The following is a 6,943-nucleotide window of genomic DNA, read 5'->3' as shown; positions in this document are numbered from 1 at the left end:
ATTCCATATCTCAACCATGAAAAAGCATTTATAACCTGCAAACTTATTATTTACCAAGTCCCATGCACAGCACATATTTCCCCTATATTTCTAATTTCACCCTAAAAACAGAACAAGTGATAATGCAGTCATACCGCTCTGACGTCATGACGTGACCTCAACTACGCAATCTTCAGACTTCAGGGAAACATTTTTGGTTGACTTCAATGACTTGCTATTATCAATTATGTTTTGCGTGTTATTTTGGTGGGAGTCAGGAGCATTGAAGTTAGTGAAGTATATATACTACGGATTGTGGAAGTTACAAATTTTATGAAACCACACGTTTGTGAAGTGCCAACTGCGATTTTTTCAACCAAACAAAAATTTATGACATTAGAGCCATGACTGTGAGATTTCATACCAACTGAAATTATATGACATTAGAGCCACAATATTTCAGAAAAAAATAGTAGGTCTTTTCATAGTGGCAAAGCAGAGTTTTTTTAAACTCTCCCTCACATTCATTTTTGAGTCCTATGAGTAGACCAGTAAAGTATCATGGATACCAGCAATCCAGGATTGTCATACACAAAAAATTGGTTTAAATCTTGAATAAATGAGAAAATTAAAAATGAACTGATTCTAAAAAATCTCTGGTTTGCCACTATAAATCTTTTCCAGCCCTGGCCTTCAGTAACTCCTCCATGAAAGATTGAGAGGCCAGGGCGCAGAAGGTAGAAGCAGCGTCGCCAATATATGGGTTTTTAAGCCCAAAGCGTTGCCGACCATTTTCAAAATGTGTCGCGGCTGTTGCCAGGTAATTTTTAATGAAATGCCATTTATGCTGAGTAAAGAATAACTATTTACAAGCCACAAACTTTTACCCTAAAAAACAGCCCAATTGTACAGCAAGTGTCAACTGAACATGTGATGATGCAGTCTAATCGCTCTAATGTGACCGTAACTATATTTTGTTTACACTTTTCTGGCGAGAACTCATCGCAACTGATTTCCGGATAAGCTTTACTGCATCCTGATCCATCCAACGTACCGGAAACCTTACTTTTTTCTAAATAGTTGGCCAAAGACTGACAAATATAATAAATGCAAGAATTACAATCTAAATGTGTTGGTAAGATCTTCTGAAGGTGTAAATTTTGCTACTGAAGCATTGCCAAAGATCTTGCAATATTCATTCACTCTCTGCACAGTGGAATTGAGAGGCATGAGTCCCGTTAGACTCTTTGCCTTTTTAACTTATTAATTTAACGTTTAACCTTTGGCTTCACATCACTTGAAAGTTGAATGCTACTAGGTTAGGTTGGTACTTGGTTGGAGAAGGGTGCAAAATCAAAACTCTCTTGGCCCTCTTCGCTTCAATAGCCTGGGCTGCGGGCACAGCTTGGTGTACACTGTCCACCATGTGACCACTGACACTGACCAGTGACCATGACTTGATATCCTTAGAGGTAATAATTGCCTTAGTTTGTGAAATTGTTAATATGCCATAGTACTGGCAGAGATAATATGATCTGTCAAGTTTGCACCATGTCCGGCCTTGCATAAAACCTGTCGTGCACCACCAGTGACCACCAGGCCGCGGATTGAATCTATGACTTCTGGCAGTTCCGGGCATTGTTAAATTGCGTAATTTTACGTTCAACACATCTGAAGTTAAGGCCAGTCCACACGCTCAGTTTTCACAACGATTTGTCTGCGCAGTTTCAAGTCGGAATGAAATCGTTGCAATTTTTAGAGCGTCCGCACGGACACTGTGCCGACTTATCCAAGTAGTTTGCTCAGTTTTGCATGATCTCGCCATGGAGATGTCTCGGACAAATTTACGGCCGGACTTGCAGCCGGTCTCCCCAAATTCGGTGAGCATGGAATATCTCCCAAAGTACTGAACGTAGCTAGATAAAACTTGGTATACGTATTCATTAGGACTTAGCGGTGATGTTTAGCTTGTGAACATTTTTAAAATTTCACCTTCATTTGTGAATTAGATGACGATACGTGCCGAAATTTGCAGTGAGCATGACATTTCTTCTTAACTACTGTACACTCAGGGTGTACAGAATTGAATGAAATTTAGAATATAGAAACCTAACCTCCCAACGGCGATGCTTAGCTCCTGACAATTTTTTAGATTAGATAAAGCCGTATAATTCGCAAACGAAGGCAAAATCGAAAAGAATTGTCATGTGCTAAAGCTAAACATCACCGTAAATTTGGCCGTAAATTTGTCCAAGACGTGCCATGGAGCAGGCTGGAATTCTAAGAATGGAAGTTCACTTATAAAAAAGCTTTCCACCCAAGGTGAAAAGCTTTCTGTTGATAGTGTGCTCTGCCATGTGACTGACTATAAATGTAAAGATGGATCATAAGTGGACAAACTGTTTCAATTGTATAGTACATCAGGTTTGTTATAGAATAATTTGGATGTCTCTTGTTTGATAGATATTTTTTATTTTTATTTTATTTATTGGATTTTTAGAAAATTTTCCAGGCCCTTTGTTCATAATGATCAAGTTTTAAGTTACGTATTTAGTTAACCAGTACTGAAGCACATATACCATTTTGATTTGGGGGCGGGGGTTATGGACACAACCAATCACAGCTTGAAAGCTAGTCTGGAAAAGTCCTATTTTTGTCTGAAATATCGCGGCTCAAATATCATATAATTTCAGTAGGTATGAAATCTCGCGGCTCGAATGTCATAAATTTTTGTTTGATTAAAAAATCGCGGTTTGCACTTCGCAAACATGTCATTTCATAAAATTTTCAACTTCCGCAATCCGCATTGCATTACCGTTCCCGCCAAAAATATCTTGCAGAAAAAACATAAACATTGTAATGTAAACAAATCAACAAAACGTTTTGTTGAAGATCGCGCATAGTTGCGGTCATGTCAAAGCGGTCAGACTGCATTAACGTGTGCTGAACTTACAGTAGACACAAATTTTATTGTTGCCGTTCGACTGTTTAAGGGTAAAATTAGAGATTTGGGGTAACACGTGCATGGACTTTGTAAAAAAATTTGCACCTCGTAAATGGCTTTTCATGGCCGAGATATGGAACTCACGGCTCGGTGAAATGGAATCACGGCTCGTAGAAATGGAATCACGGCTCAAAAAATTCAGTCGCGGCTCGCCAAGTAGATATATTCCATGCCTGCTTGAAAGCATCCCCATCAACCAATCACAGCTTGAAAGCATCCCCATCAACCAATCACAGCTTGAAAGCATCCCCATCAAGTCAACCAATCACAGCTTGAAAGCATCCCCATCAACCAATCACAGCTAGAAAGCTAAATAACATTACAATTCCATTAATGATTAACCAATCACAGCTGGAAAGCTGAAAGGGGCTAAAATCACAATCTTATCAATCAATCACAGCTGGAATTCTGGAAAGGGATAGGATATGTACATAATTGACTGAAAGTGTAAAGTTCCTGGCCTTTCCAAGCTTTCAGGTCCTGCTTTCCAATGTGCTATGTGTACTGGTTAATTTAATATCCCTCTAGAATTCCACACTGCCATGGAGAAGGCAGTATTTTGATAAATTTTGGCATTGTCAGCCTATGTCAGGCTACCGTCCACAGACACACATTCCAACTTGTCTGCACAGACACAGTTCATCGAAATCTATGCTCTGGAGCTCAGATTTTTATGCAACTGCGCAGTTTTCCCGCCGGCTTCAAAACTGTGCAGTTTTCCCGTACACACGCAACGATTTAACTGCAACGATTAGAACTGCGCAGACAAATCGTTGTGTAAAACTGGGCGTGTTACGTGTGGACCGGCCTTTAGCCTTTAGGTTTCCGTTTCAGGTTGAGGTAGCATAGTTCTATTCCAAAATTTAATTTCCTTCAACGAGTGGCCGTTCGACCGTGGGCTGGTTCTAGATATGATTGTCCAGAAGTGTTGATGGTTACGTTCCGGAAGGCAGGAAATTCATGATGGTCCATTCATCCAGCAGAGCATTTTTTTTTTTTTTTTTTAAATTGATTTGTAGGCTTCGGGTATGCCGGTAGCACACCTCCCAGCCTGAGCACAACTGGGGTTTTGGACACTTCACTTCACTTCTAGATCTCTTCACTTTCTAGCACCTCCATCAGCCAGTGCGGCAGTGAATTGTGAAAAGAAAAGGTACAATTAGGCTTGGTAGAATATTTACAGCCTGGTCACCATGTTGCAGTTAAGCAAATATTGACCAAGATGTCGGATGGCAGCAGTGCGTCTCCTCATTGGGGCATCCCCACCCAGCAGAGCATTGGTGATCTTCGGCAGGAGACCCGTTGGCCCAACAAGGTTTGATGCTTTACCGAAATCCGTCGTGTCGGAAATATGGAGCAACTACGCATTTTAGGATTTTTTTTAAAAGGCCTCCCACACTCACCATTCCAACAAAAAAGGGAATTGATTTTATTAATTAAAAACAGGGAATGGTTTCATGTCAATGATCAGGGCCCCGATCTTAACGCCTCTGATGGTGGCCTACACCGACTCCGAGGGTCACTGAGCTGTGACGCGAGCGAGGAGCGGGCCCACGTCGAACTTTTCTCTGACTGCTGTTAGNAACCTTGAAAAACACTCTCCGGCCCGAGGCACGCCCGAGGTACGCACGGGCTGCATGAGCAGCAGCCTCGCACCCACCCCTGGTGGAGAACCCCAATTGGACCGGCCGAAGTGCTTCCCCTATTAACGGAGACAATGGCCATGCTCCAACCTTGGTAGCCAAGCGACGCAAGGTGTTCCCAACCGCTACGGGGCGAATACCCCCGTCTTTTTTCCGTAGGGCGCACAGAGTGGCTCCATAGAACACCGGTCTTGCAAACTCATGAACCCGCCCTCCAATCACCAGGTTGACGAACCCGGTAAGGGAGGCCAGTAGCCTCGCGCCCGCCTCACCCGCCTTCCGCGAAATCAGGGCCACCAGATGACCCGGGCGGAGCCAGTCCGGGCCACCCGCCGAACTCGGCCCGAAGGAAGCGATGGCTTTCCTCACATCCCCTTCCCCTACGATAGAAGGAGGTGGGTAGTCCTCTCCTGCAGGTTCAAGGAGAGATAGGTCCTCAGGTGCTGGAGGATGCTTCTGCCGGAGCACTTCTCGGGCTCTATCGTCCCTCGGGGCAATATCATCCGATGATGCCAGCATACGCACAGCCCCCCTTATGTCACCATCGGCCAGCCTGCTGGCCACTCGCCTTCCGAGCTCTTGACTTCCGTTTCCCGACTCCCGCCTCACTCTTTCTTCTGGAGCCACCAGATGGTCAGATTCAATAAATGTTAGAATCTGCCTCTTGATGAAAGTCGTTAAAATAATTACGAGAATTATTTCTCAGAAATCCTAATTTGCTGAGTATTTTTGATGCTAGTTGCACATAATACAAAACAACTACTGATACTGAAATTGGTGCACGGTGTTGCAGTTTGAAGTCGATTCTCCAATAAATATAAACATGAGTTAATTTTCAGTTCGCTTAAAGATTGCGAAAAATGCGCAAAATACATATAAAAATTAATTTTAAGTTCAATTTCACTGTATTGTGTCTATGGTGCAGGGGAATTCAAAATAGGAAACGCGAATGTAAGTGTTGAATCTACTTTAAACTGGCATCTTGAGCTGTTCAAAGGCTCACCTGACGGTGAGCCTGTATTAAATTGAAACGGTTAGATAATGCCCGTGAAAAGCAGGAAAGTTAAGGTGAAAAGTATAAAATAATCATAGATGAAAATGTTACAGACAAAAACATGTTTACGCGATTGGTCTGACTACTGAATATTTCATCAGATGCATTAGTTTACTAACAAATTCCATTAAATTCGGAAGAATTTTAATAAATTCTGATGCCCGTTTACAATGCATTATGTAATCATTTCTGTAACTAATTGAAAATCTAGCAGAGCGCTTATAACGTATTTCTTTACGAGATGACAGCAACGTGTTGCAGATTTATTGCCCAAATTTATTAATAACTTCTGTTTCAATGCTAGTATATTGCAAATAGTACAATGAGAGTCATAAAGACGTGAGGATTATCTCTTATTATTTGAATTCATCATGAAAACCAGGATGGGCCGAGGAGTTCAATGTCGTGCTCGTTATTACATGACCGGCTCCGACCCAAACCCATGAAGGAAAAAGATTCATGGTGCAAAAGCAGGAGATTAATAAATGTGTCGTGACGTCAAACGAAAACTGGAAAATGACATAGGAAGTGCAATTAGTGTAAAGATTTTTTTTACTCTCATACATAATAGGTTGGTGAAAGATATAAAGTTTAAGCTAACAAATTTTATGAATATTTGATTTTTTGTTTCGATTCTTATGGAATCTTCATAAGGATCGCAGAAGGTTGGTTAAAATGCAGGTTTTAGAATTAATGCAAGTTGGACATCTAAATTATAGATCTCCATCCGAATGAAAAATTTATCTCCAAGAGATTTATCTTCGGTCAGGATGAGAATGATCAAGGAAAGGGTCGGGACCGGCAGCAAGCGTCGCAGGAACGGCGAAGCCTATCCTGTTGAAGAAATAAATGAAGGTTGTGGCATGCGCAGAGCTGGTGTGTAGCATTAATAAATTCAGAGATAAATGGCCGTATAAATTGATAGAATTCATGCGAGAGTAATGCTACACACCTAAATCTATTTGGAGTTGGTGAGTATCCGAGGTGACAACTTAACAACTTCTAGGCTATAATGCAAGAAATGAAACTTTAACAAAAAAGGAGTGTAAAGTAAGACGAAAGCTCACCAGAGAGGAAAGGCATGACAGTAGGATGTTAAAATGCTCAGGAAAAAGTTAGAGGAGGGATGAAACCCTAAACCTCCATATACCTATATTATGCCCTAAGCAAATGAACAAACATAATTTAAATCCACCTTAAATGTCTCAATGTTGGTTCTCCCCAAACGTGAGCTATAGAATAGAATAAAATAGAAGTGTCGGC

Source organism: Hyalella azteca, unplaced genomic scaffold (genome assembly GCF_000764305.2).
Source record: "Hyalella azteca isolate HAZT.00-mixed unplaced genomic scaffold, Hazt_2.0.2 contig13248, whole genome shotgun sequence".
Lineage (NCBI taxonomy): Eukaryota > Metazoa > Arthropoda > Malacostraca > Amphipoda > Hyalellidae > Hyalella > Hyalella azteca.
Note: the sequence above shows the minus strand (reverse complement) of the source record.